Raw genomic sequence first — 12,944 nt, forward strand, 5'->3', positions numbered from 1 at the left:
TTAAAAATGTTCGAAACCTAAGATAGGACACTCGATATCAAAGAGGAAGAACAGAGGATCAGGAATGTGCTACATTGGAATTTTTTCTTTCCTCCTGATCTGACTGAGAGGAGAACATCTCCAAGCCACAAGGCCAAAGAGGAACAGCAGCAGCTAAGCAGCAGCTAACTAACTCAAACAGCTTGAAGCTAAAAGGCCAAAGGACATTGAAAAAAAGAAAAGGAATACAAACACCATCCAAACAGTAACCATCCGAAAATCAGCAGGAGGAGAGAGTGGTGAGCTTCCATTTGCTTTATATTCTGTGGGATTTCAGAAAGAAATCAGATTATTTTCTGCCTCTGATAGACAGGGCTAATAGCCTATCAAGCTAACAAAGCTAACAGTCAGTGACAGTTGAGTGACAGTTGAGAAAATGGAATTGTCAGCAGCCTCTAGTGGAATGCCCCTCCCACATTCCATAATTTATCCAAAAACAATCAAGAATGCAAATGACAAAAGAACCTACAAACAGAACTTTCTCATGGAGAATCCAGAGAATTTATGGTCAGACACGGCTCAAATAGGAGGCAAGCCCACTACAACAAACCTGCTCCTACACACAGATGACTGTGATTCATGGCACAGAGCCATTTGCAAACACTACAGGTTCTACAAGAAACGGGGAATATGCAAAGGAAGACAGATACAGATCAACAAAGAGGGGGACAATAACAATACCTTCCTCACTGTAAATATTTACCAAACTGGAACTGTTATGTTTCAAGGGAGTGAGGCAAGTCTGATCTCTGTCAAGAAAGACTTTGACCTTTTAAAGAGACTGGCAGAGTCAGAGAAAGGAGCTAAATCAATCAAGCAGCCTGAGACAGTCAGTGCAAATACAAACAGCACAGAGGAAGAAGAGGAGGAGGAACTCGGCATTGACTGTTCTACACAACTGGAGCAGTCTGTCACGCAGTTAAAGAACAGCCTATCCCTGCAGGAAGTTGAGGTAGTGGAGCTCAGAGAACAGCTACACCTGTACACTACATCCAACCAATATCTAGAGGTACAGTTCCACCACCTAAAACAGGAGTTCACGGCATGGGTGAAGGAGCTAAGGGGACAGATCTCAGAACTGCAACAGGACAGGGAGACCCTGAGGAGACAGCTGCGAGATGTCAGAGAGGAACAGTTCCTGAGAAACGAAGCACTGGAGGGTCATAGAGAGGAGACGACGGGCCATACTCACACCATTCCACACCGACACACACCAGCACCCAACACCTCAGTTACCACACAGACACCAGCCACCACACAGACACCAGCACCCAAAACTCCACCCACCACACAGACACCAGCACCCAAAACTCCACCTAGCACACAGACAAGAGCACCAAACACACCAGCTACCACACAGACGCCAGCCCCCAACACACCAACTACCACACAGGCAGTAGCACCCAACACCACAGCAGCAAGGCAGCTCCCTCCCCAAGCAACATCATTGTCACCATCCAGTGCAGATACCCACAAGCCTCTCTCCATCAGCCAGGAACAGACAACCAGATCTGCAGAAGTAGCCATCCTAATTGACTCCAATGGGAAGTTTATCAATGAACAGCGACTTTTTCCTGGTCAAAAGGCAACTCAAATTTGGTGCCCCAAAACAAAAGATGTAATTGAACAATTGAACAAGAACCACTTAGGAGAACCCACCCACATCATCATCCATGTGGGTACAAATGACCTGAGGACACAGCAGGAACGTGTGGCAGAGTCCATCATAAGAATGGCAGAGAAAGGATCAGAGACATTCCCTACAGTCAAAATAGTAATTTCCACCATACTTCCAAGAGCAGATTTCCACCCAGACACCATACAAATGGTAAACGCAGCCTTCTCCCGAGGATGTGCCCTCATGCCAAATGTCCACCTGGCACACCACCCCACTCTTGGTCTCCACAGCCTGCATGACCATGTCCACCTCCACAAGGATGTGATCAGCATATTTGCGAGAACACTGAAAGATGTTGCCCTTGGCCGCAGTCTCAACAAAAAAGCCACCACGCCTCCCCAGGCCGCCAGATCCTCCCCCCCTGAACCCCATTACATCCACCATTCTATGCCCAGGACATACCACACACCCCAGCATGGAAGGCCTCTAAACCCTGCAACCCGGCACAGACACCAAAAGCCCCCACAATTTTCACCCCAGCGCCCCACATGGCATCAGAAGCCCCCCGAGCAACTTAACCAACGCTCCAGGCCGCCACACCAAGACCATCTGACTCAGCCACAACATCAGCAGCATCAGGAACTGGAGCACCAACCAACGTCCGTGCTTCATGGTAACCACCCCATCCCCCCGGCAAGCTGGCAACAGGCCCTCATGCAGGCACCCCACAAGCTGGAGCAGCCAAGGCAACCCAGCTATGCTGCAGTGCTGAGTGAAGCAAACAGACCCAGCAAAAGCAAACTGGAGGAGATCAGAGACCTGCTTGGCATCATATGCACACATCTGATGGACTAGTGTGAGTAATTTAGGATAACTGATTAACAAAAAAGGGACAAGGAATGTCAATATTATTATTAGGATTCCTCCGTCAGGAGGAAACCTATTGTTATTGTAGGTATTATTATTATTCTTGTACCATGGGAGTCAATGGCAGCCCCTAGAACCGTATGGTAACTTTTTCTGAAATTTGGCACACTCATTAAGGACAGTCCCTTCTTTACTCACACCAAGTTTCATGTCTCCCACTAGACCACACTAGCGCCACCAACGGGTCAAAGTTGGACTTTTGTTATTACTGTAACTTTTGAACCGTTTGACCGATTTTCAAAAATGAGGTACCATTGGATTCCTTGGATCAAGACGAATTCGACGTTCAATGGCGCCAGTTTTCGGTTGTATAGATTTTCTGTTATTCCCGGTTTTGTCAAAAAACCTTTGAAAGCTTACTCCTCCTACAATTTTGGCCAATCTTCTTCAAAATCACTAGAGAGGATCTTCAGACCAAGCCTCACAAAACTTAATCAACAAAATTTTGATCCTCACAACCGTTTGTCCGGTACAGCCACTCAAATTCAAATTCACAGGAAGTGAAGTAATATCTAAGCAAATCTTTGAGATATTAAGCTGAGCATCAGTGGTACAGGGGTAGAGAAGTTGTTCAGTAATCAGAAGGTGGCAAGTTCAATTCCCTGTCAAAGTATCTTTGAGCAAGACACTTTCTTCACTCTTCTTTCTTTTCTTCTTCCTTTCCTAACTTTTGCATTTCATGCACTGGTATTTCCTTCCCATGTGCAAAGGCAACTTCATATCTTCAAAAATGATTGATATAAAGCAAATTGCATTAATCGCTAATGTTCGGAAGATTTTCGCTTCCCTCACAGACTCACGGCCACGCCCCTTTCCCAGCCTGTTCATTTCCTCATTCTGTTTCACTCAGCTCCAATTAGCCCTGATCACTTGCCACCCTGCCACCAACCTTATAAGCTACACTTGTGCTCACAGCCCCTTCCTTTCACTCAGACACAAAGAACCTAAATGCTGTTGCTTGTGCTCATCCTGTGTGCGTTATCTGAACAATGTAAGTGTATTGGTGATTACTTCAATGGACTGAGCTTGATTTAGTTAGAGACGGAAGATGTGCCTATAGAATTGTTTGCTACTTTAATTTGTTGCCTTAATGGAAATGCTCCTTAGTTTGTTTGCTTAGTCTCAGCCTACACAGGCAATACATATGTTGTACATTTATTATTATGTGGCACATTGTATGATTTATCTTGTTTTGTATGACTTGAGCGCACTTGTGTTGCTGTGGCATCCTTTGTACAATGTAATATTTTGGAGCTGATTTGTATATCATTTCTCATTCCCTGCTAGAAACCACACACACGCATCCATACAGTCCTACTCATATCCTCAACGGAAAATCCAATAAACAAATTGAACTGTGAATCCTGACTGGTGTGTTCTTTCCTTCTTTTACTCTTCTGTCCTTTCTTCTTTCCTTTCACTCTTTCTTTTCTTCCTCCTTTCTTAACTTTTGCATTTCATGCACTGGTATTTCCTTCAAGAAATGCATTTTGTAGTTGCATTTCAAATTGAATATCCCATTGGTAAGTCTGCAGCATGGATTTTTCTATACGGTGATAAATTGTGAATATACATTTTCCCCTTGTTTCGGAATCTTAGGAGGAATCCGCATCGCTGCTTGCAGCTATATTTATTATTATTATTATATTAACAACAAAAAAAAAAAAAAAAAGAATTTCTAATTTTAGGTTTTGTTCATTGTTGAGATGATGAATCTTGTTAAAAAATGTTGTTAAATCCTTCCATACAAATGAAATCTTTGACGGTTACACTATGGAATATTCAGGGTATTAAATCTTCGAGCTTTGGATTTAAAACTACAGCCCTGGAATTTAAGAAGAATATAAAAAACATGGATATTATAATCCTTCAGGAAACATGGTGCAGAAACGGTGAAATGACTCTCTGCCCAACAGGTTATTGTGAAATAGTCATTTCATCTAGAAAACACGCAAAAGTCACCCGTGGGAGAGCTTTCAGGGGGCATAATTATTTGGTACAAAACTGAAATAGCAAATTTCATCACTACCAGCAAAATAGAGGAGTCACATGTCTGGCTAAAAATCAACAAAAAACTAACACAGACTGAGAGCGACATTTTCCTTTGTGCTCTTTACATTCCCCCCTCTGAATCTCCCTACTACAATGAGGAGATCTTTGAGAATCTCCATAGTCAGATCAACGACTTCCAGGCCCAGGGAAAAGTGCTGATCTGCGGTGACTTAAATGCTAGAACAGGATCTCTACCTGACTTCACCTCAGATGATGGCAATAACCACATACTTGGCAGCAGCTTCCCACAAAGACCTGATGAACCTACACTTCCGTAACACTTCCGACGAAATTATTAACAAAAAATGGAAAATCACTTATAGAACTCTGTAAAAACCTGGGTCTGTACCTGCTCAATGGTAGGGTGCGAGGGAACTCCTTTGGGAGATACACCTACAGCTCATCACTTGGCAGCTCAACTGTTGATTATATGATTACAGATTTGGATCCATTCACTTTCAGAGCATTTACGGTCAAACCACTAACACCTTTGTCAGATCATAGTCAATCACGGTATATTTTAAAATTATCAAAAATACTAGCATATTTACAAGACCCAGCTAACTTTATAACATCAGAGAAAAATATAAATGGACCGAAAACAGTAAAGAGGATTACCTGAGGCAATATGCCATCCCCAAGTCAGTCTTCTGATAGAAACATTTTTGAACAATACTTACCCATACAATAAGGAGGGCGTGAACTATGCGGTTTGAAAGCTTGAATAACATTTTCAATCACACAGCATCAATTTCTTGTCTTAAAACAACTAACAGAATAGCCAAGAAAATGAAAAATGGTTTGATAGAGATTGCAAAGCCATTAGAAAGAATGTCAGGCTTCTGTCAAACCAAAAGCACAGACGCCCTAATGACCCTGGTTTACGACTTAATTATTTCAACGAGCTCAAAAAATATAAAAACACACTCAGAAAGAAGAGAGAACAGTTCACCCAAAATCAGCTAAAGAAAATTGAAGAATCTATAGATTCAAACAATTTCTGGAAAAATTGGAATACACTTAACAAAAAGAAGCATGAGGAACTTGCCATACAAGATGGAGAGATATGGAAAAGCCACTTTGAAAATCTCTATAGCAAATGTGGCAGGAAACCCAGAACAAACCGAAATCTACCAAAAAATGATTGATATGGAGAACACAATTAATGAATATCAAAACCCACTAGACTATCCAATCACAGATACAGAATTGACAGAAAAACTCCAAGGCCTACAGCCAAAAAAGGCATGTGGGCCTGATAGCATCCTCAACGAAATGCTCACAAACATAAGCCACAACCTCCGTCTGGCTATTTTAAAATAGTTTAACTTCATTCTGAGTGTCGGATACTTCCCTGACATCTGGAACAAAGGACTCATTACACCCCTATTCAAAAGTGGAGACAAATCTGACCCCAATAATTACAGGGGCATCTGTGTAAGCAGTAACCTGGGAAGTTATTTTGTAGTATCTTAAATCAGAGAATCATCAACTTCCTTATCGAGCACAATGCCCTCAGTAGAAGCCCAGATAGGATTCTTACCAAAATGTAGAACATCAGACCATATTTCACCCTACATACCTTGATAGACAAATATGTACACCAAAACAAGACAAAAATATTTGCTTGCTTTATAGACTTCCAAAAAGCCTTTGATTCAATTTGGCACAATGGATTATTCTTCAAACTTCTTGAAACTGGTATAGGGGGGAAAACTTTCAAAATAATAAAAACAATGTACTCAAACAACAAATGTGCAATTAGAATTGGGAATAAACACACAGAATTCTTCTCCCAGGAACGGGGTGTGAGACAAGGCTGCCCACTATCACCAACACTTTTCAATATTTACATAAATGAATTGGCAACACAATACAGCACTCTGCAGCCCAGGACTTGCACTGCAAGACACAGAGGTCAAGTGTTTACTTTATGCTGATGACCTAGTTCTGCTGTCACCATCCAAAGAAGGCTTGCAACACCACATGGACAAAGTGGCAAACTTTTGCCAGACGTGGGCCCTAAAAATGTATCCCAAAAAGACAAAGTCCTTGTCTTTAGAAAACGTTCCAGGCTACAGGGAAACACTGACAACTTTTAAAATAGGCAACACCAAAATTGATCAAACATGCAACTACACTATTTAGGAATCACCCTCACCTCAACAGGAAATTTTGGCTTGGCTTGCAAAGGAACTCAAAGAAAAGGCAAAAAGAGCATTTCTATTGCCATCAAAAGGTCAATTAAAATTAGATATACCAATTCGAATTTGGCTTAAGATATTCAAATCAGTAAATTGAACCAATCGCACTGTATGGCTGTGAGGTGTGGGGTCCAGCAACAAAAGGTGACTTTTCAAATTGGGACAAACATCCAACCGAAGCCCTGCATGCAGAGTTCTGCAAAAGCATCCTCCGGGTACAGAGGTACAGAGGTACCTTCTGTATGTGTATGTAATATGTATGTATTGAATCAGCTTTGGCAATAGTGTTGAAAACATTCATGCTAATAAAGCTTCTTTGAATTGAATTGAATTGAAATAGAGAGAGACAGAGAGAGAGACACAGAGAGAGAGAGAGAGAGAGAGAGAGAGAGGGACGGGCAGAGAGAGAGAGAGAGAGGGACGGTTGGACAGTTAGGAGTGTTACAAAGAGCCAAACACACCCTTCATGTCTACCACAAAACAAACACTCTGTTCTGTTCCACGTGTGATTTTGATTAATAAACAGCATCTTACTACTGTGTGTGTGTGTGTGTGTGTGTGTGTGTGTGTGTGTGTGTGTGTCTGTTCTGTTCCATGTTCTGTGATTTTGATTAATGAACAACATCTTACTAGGCACAGAACTAGACACTTAGCATCACAGGCTCCTCTATGCTGATAAACAACCCCACAACCCATGTGTGTGTGTAGGGTCTGAATCCATGTGTGTGTGTGTGTGTGTGTGTGTGTTCTGAATCCATGTGTGTGTGTAGAGTCAGGAGTCTGAATCCATGTGTGTGTGCGTGTGTGTGTGTGTGTGTGTGTGTGTGTGTGTGTATGTGTGTGTGTGTGTGTAGAGTCAGGAGTCTGAATCCATGTGTGTGTGTAGGGTCAGGTCTGGTCCATGTGTGTGTGTGTGTGTGTGTAGAGTCAGGAGTCATGTGTGTGTGTAGGGTCAGGTCTGGTCTGATCTGTTTCTTATCTCAGGATGTCTTATTTAGGCGTTAGCATATAAGCGTTAGCATATGGTATACATGCAGTGCGTGTTGTGGGGGTCGCCAGCCAGTGGTGCGCAAGCCAGTGTGTGTGTATCCCGCCACCCTTACTATGCTTGTACAACTAAACACCCCCATGCACCAAGCCAGCCAACATAACTAAACATAAATCATCACAACTATAAAAGTCATATAAAAGTTTTTCTTGCCCTGTTGCCATTGCGCTTGCTCTAAGGGGGTTCAGGCCCTGGGCTCTGTAAAGTGTGTGTGTGTGTGTGTGTGTGTGTGTGTTGTGTGTGTGTGTGTGTGTGGTGTGTGTGTGTGTGTGTGTGTGTGTGTGTGTGTGTGTGTGTGTGTGTGTGTGTGAGTATGTGTGTGTGCTCTAAGGGGGTTCAGGCCCTGGGCTCTGTAAAGCGCCTTGAGACTATTGTATTGTTTTGGTGCATATAAATAACATCGAATTGAATTGAATAAAAAAAGCACTGGTGAAAACTGGTGAAGCAAAGGAGAAAAAAAAGCTTTGTTTTGTACTTTGTTAAGGCAAACAAATGGGAACTAAAGCCACTCTTGGCTCAGTGGCTGAGGAGCAAGCCTACATGAACCAGTGCATTAGGGTAGTACACACACGCATAGAGACGTGGGATAGAACGTGATGTGGCAGTGAAGAGGGCCGTCTATAGAAACACTGAAGCGTTTTATTCACTTCAACTTGTTCAACTGATTCGAACAAGCTTATCTGTTGTTGTGCCTGTGCACTTTATATGTTTCACCGTGGGAGAGTGGGAAACGTTTTTATCGATTCCTTGTATGTCTGACATGCAGGAAATTGACGATAAAGCTACTTTGACTTTGACTTTTGACTTAGATTATATCCATTTACCAAAGGAATTCTAGATGGCCGGCATTAAAGTGCCCCCAGAAATCATATGAAACATGCAAACAGAGGTGGAATAATAAAGAAAATAGATGGATACCTGCTATGTTGATAATGGTGGAAGCGACGTGGTTATCTCGGCCCTGAACCTTCCGGTAGATGTCCCTGCCTGATGATGTCAGAGACACTTGGCTGAGTAGAGCAAGGGGTTAATGTGCATATGTCGTGTTTGTCTAATTAACTCAATGTGCATATGTCGTGTTTGTCTAATTAACTCAATGTGCACATGCTGGAGTCATTGGATCCAAGGGAGGTTGAGTGAGGTTGGCACAGACACAAGGGGAGGTTGGGTGAGGTTGGCACAGACACAAGGGGAGGTTGGGTGAGGTTGGCACAGACACAAAGGTTGGGTGAGGTTGGGTGAGGTTGGTAGAGACACAGGGGAGGTTGGGTGAGGTTGGCACAGACACAAGGGGAGGTTGGGTGAGGTTGGCACAGACACAAGGGAGGTTGGGTGAGGTTGGGTGAGGTTGGGTGAGGTTGGTAGAGGTTGGGTGAGGTTGGTAGAGACACAGGGGGGGTTGGGTGAGGTTGGCACAGACACAAGGGAGGTTGGGTGAGGTTGGATGAGGTTGGTAGAGACACAGGGGAGGTTGGGTGAGGTTGGCACAGACACAAGGGAGGTTGGGTGAGGTTGGGTGAGGTTGGCACAGACACAAGGGGAGGGAGTGGGTGAGGTTGGGTGAGGTTGGTAGAGACACAGGGGGGGTTGGGTGAGGGTTGGCGTGAGGTTGGGCACCAGACACAAGGGAGGGAGTGGGTGAGGTTGGGTGAGGTTAGGTAGAGGACACAGGGGAGTGGGGTGAGGTTGGGTAGAGACACAGGGGGGTGGGTGAGGTTGGCACAGACACAAGGGAGGTTGGGTGAGGTTGGGTGAGGTTGGCACAGACACAAGGGGAGGGAGTGGGTGAGGTTGGGTGAGGTTGGTAGAGACACAGGGGGGGTTGGGTGAGGTTGGGTGAGGTTTGGTGAGGTTGGTAGAGACACAGGAGAGGGAGTGGGTGCTCTATCACAGACATGCCACACTGCTGCTCACATGCAACACAGACTGTGACGTGCTCTCGGGTGTCAGCAGTGTGTGCCATGCATAACAACATGTTGCAATTCAAAACCTTCAATGGTCTTGCATGAGTACATATCCAGGCACATGCACACACACTTATATATACTATATATATTGGTCTACACATGCACACACACTTCTATATATATATATGGTCAACTATATATGGACACATTGGGACACCTCGTCTCCTTTCATAGACTTGTTTCATTACTATGCATGTTACAGTTCATGATGCATGCAGACTATGAAGGAGTCCCTGTTGATGGTTTATTTTATTTATTTATTTATTATTTATTATTTATTATTTATTTATTTATTTATTTATTTATTTATTTATTTATTTATTTATTTATTTATTTATTATTTATCATTCCCCTGAAGAATTTAACATTTGTAGCTAAGAATCCAAAGAGAACACAAAGTGACCACTCACACAAAAGAACTATAAATTTAGTTTTCACTTTAGTAAAAGTCTAAATTCAGTGTCTTACCATAAAGCTGTTTATCTATTAAAAGGCAAAATGATATATACATTAAAACTGTGACTGAAAAACAAATTGTTAGATTGTGAGCTTTAAAGTATTAATAGGTTATCCAAAGAGTGTCAGGACATACCATACCTGTCTTCACAAATTCACCTAGAACCACAAAGCAAAAATACATTTGTAGATACAAAAATGATCATTATCAGACATATATCTCAAATAACTATATTTATTAAGCTCATCACATGCTGATGAAATGTGGCTAATGTGAAATGTTGTTATTAATATGATTCAGTTTTATTGAAGCATTAGTCACCATCCATAGGACCTAGTTTAGGTTTTGTCAACTTTTGAAGTGACCTGATATTGTGGCAAATTCCCATGACTAGGAGCAGAGTCTATTATATCCTCTTATGCATTATACATGAAGAAAGATAATAATAATAATAATAATGGATTTTATTTGTATAGCACACTTTAAAATACAAAGAAATCTCAAGGTGCTTAACATAGTATGGACAGTCACAACAACAATAATACAAAGTAATAGAAGTGCTAATGAAGTGCAGAAATAAGATAATATAATATACCAAAAAAGACAATACATTAATTTAAAATAATTAATAAGATGAAGTCACTGAATGGGCTCAGCAGTAAGTCTCCCAAGAAAGCAAAAGAAAAGCACTCAAAACAGTGTGTGAAGTCAAGAAACAGAGCGTGTGTGAAGTCAAGAAACAGAGCGTGGCTTACCACAGTCATGAAGAAGCAGAGCTGACCAACAGGAAGGAAATAGGACAGGAAGTAAGCAGGGGACAGCAGAAGTATACAGAGAGCAGAGAAAACAAGAACAAAAACAAAATGATCAGTAAAAAATGACAAAATAACACCTCAAATCCCACACCGCATGACTAGTGTTAGCCTACTTGGTAGGGAAATTATAGTATATGTAGATGTTCCATGTTCGGGAAAAAGAAAACCCTACACACAGTATATATACAGTACTTCAGTACGTACGCAAACTGAAATGAGGTCTTAAGTCTTAAGTTTGACACACAGGCGATGACGTCCATGTCCAGGTCACACGCATGCCGTGTAAAAGGGAATATATTGTATATATATATTATTATATATATTGGAACAGTTGCTCTCAAAGGTGCTGTACTGTGAAGTTAAAAGGGAATATATTGTATATATATATTATTATATTCTATATATTGGAACAGTTGCTCTCAAAGGTGCTGTACTGTGAAGCAACTAATTCTAGCAGGATCTTCTTGGATCTCTTGGATTTAGACTTGATGTGCTAACCACCACCACACTCATGGACAACTTCTCTGCATCCCAAAGCCTCACACAACACTAATGTTACACATTTGTTACACAAATGTTACACCCAGGACGCTGCGCTCGTCTAATGAGCGTCGTTTGGCACTGCCGTCTGTGCAAGCACGGCAATCCAGACTATTCTCATGTGTAGTTCCACTGCCTAGTACTACCAGAGCAGGGGCGTCCCTCTCTACCTTCAAGAAGCTTTTGAAGACCCAACTCTTCAGAGAGCACCTCCCTTCCTAACTGGCACCTGACTAGCGCTTAACTTGCACTTCAGCAGTTACATTCCTGCACTTCTTTTTCCTTTTTTCTAGGTCGTTGTTTTCTAATTCTCATGTAAAGTAGTATTTATTGTTACACCATGCTTTTTATTGCTCTTAGCTTGACTGTTCTCTCCCTTGTACGTCGCTTTGGACAAAAGCGTCTGCTAAATGACTAAATGTAAATGTAAAATGTACTGTGAAGCAACTAATTATATCAGGATCTTCTTGGATTCCATTTAGATTTGATGTGCTAACCACCACCACCACACTCATGGACAATTTCTCTGCATCCCAAAGCCTCACACTAGTTCAAAAGTTCAAAGTACTTTATTTGTCATTGTCACAAAAACAACAAGACAGTAGAGGCAGCAACAGACAGCTAAAAATGTAGGTTGCTGTCGACATTAACTGCCACAGCTAAATAATAATAAATAAATACAAATATATAAACTACACTAGATAATCAATGACCACCTTGTGACAAAACTAGACTAGACAGAAACCCTGTGAAACTTTGTTTCCAGTCCATTAATCTAACCAGCTAAACCAAATATAAGCACACCTGCAGGTAAGCCACACTACTGCCATGCATGTGTGCTGCTGGCTGACACCACTAACATCACTACAAGGTCTGAGTACTTGTTTACTGGCCATGGTCACTGTCACAACCATTCTGGACTGGTATTGTGGTATTGCATCGTATGAATTTGAATGAATGTTGGTGGTGGTCGGAGGGGCCGTAGGCGCTGATTGGCAGCCACGCTTCTGTCAGTCTGCCCCAGGGCTACACACACACACACACACACACACACACACACACACACACACGCTTCTGTCAGTCTGCCCCAGGGCAGCTGTGGCTACTGAGGTAGCTTACCACCACCGGTATGACTGTGTATGAATGACTGGACTGGACTCTGGACTCTGTAAAGCGACTTCGGGTATTTAGAGAAGCGCTATATAACATTGAATTGATTGATTGATTGATACTGTGATCAGAAGAGGAATATGGTGCTAGTATCCCCCGAGACAACA

At 42.2% G+C, this 12,944-nt stretch overlaps 1 long non-coding RNA gene across 1 annotated transcript; it reads right to left on the bottom strand.

The window, feature by feature from the left end:
• Positions 1-8,806: 8,806 nt before the first annotated feature.
• On the bottom strand, positions 8,807-11,762 carry LOC122132331. The gene is made up of 3 exons (XR_006152192.1): positions 11,068-11,762; positions 10,453-10,470; positions 8,807-8,875 (listed from the first exon to the last, which is right to left on the bottom strand). It is a non-coding gene; the product is annotated as an uncharacterized LOC122132331 (long non-coding RNA).
• Between the last annotated feature and the right edge of the window lie 1,182 nt (positions 11,763-12,944).

This window comes from Clupea harengus, unplaced genomic scaffold (genome assembly GCF_900700415.2).
Source record: "Clupea harengus unplaced genomic scaffold, Ch_v2.0.2, whole genome shotgun sequence".
NCBI classification, from domain to species: domain Eukaryota; kingdom Metazoa; phylum Chordata; class Actinopteri; order Clupeiformes; family Clupeidae; genus Clupea; species Clupea harengus.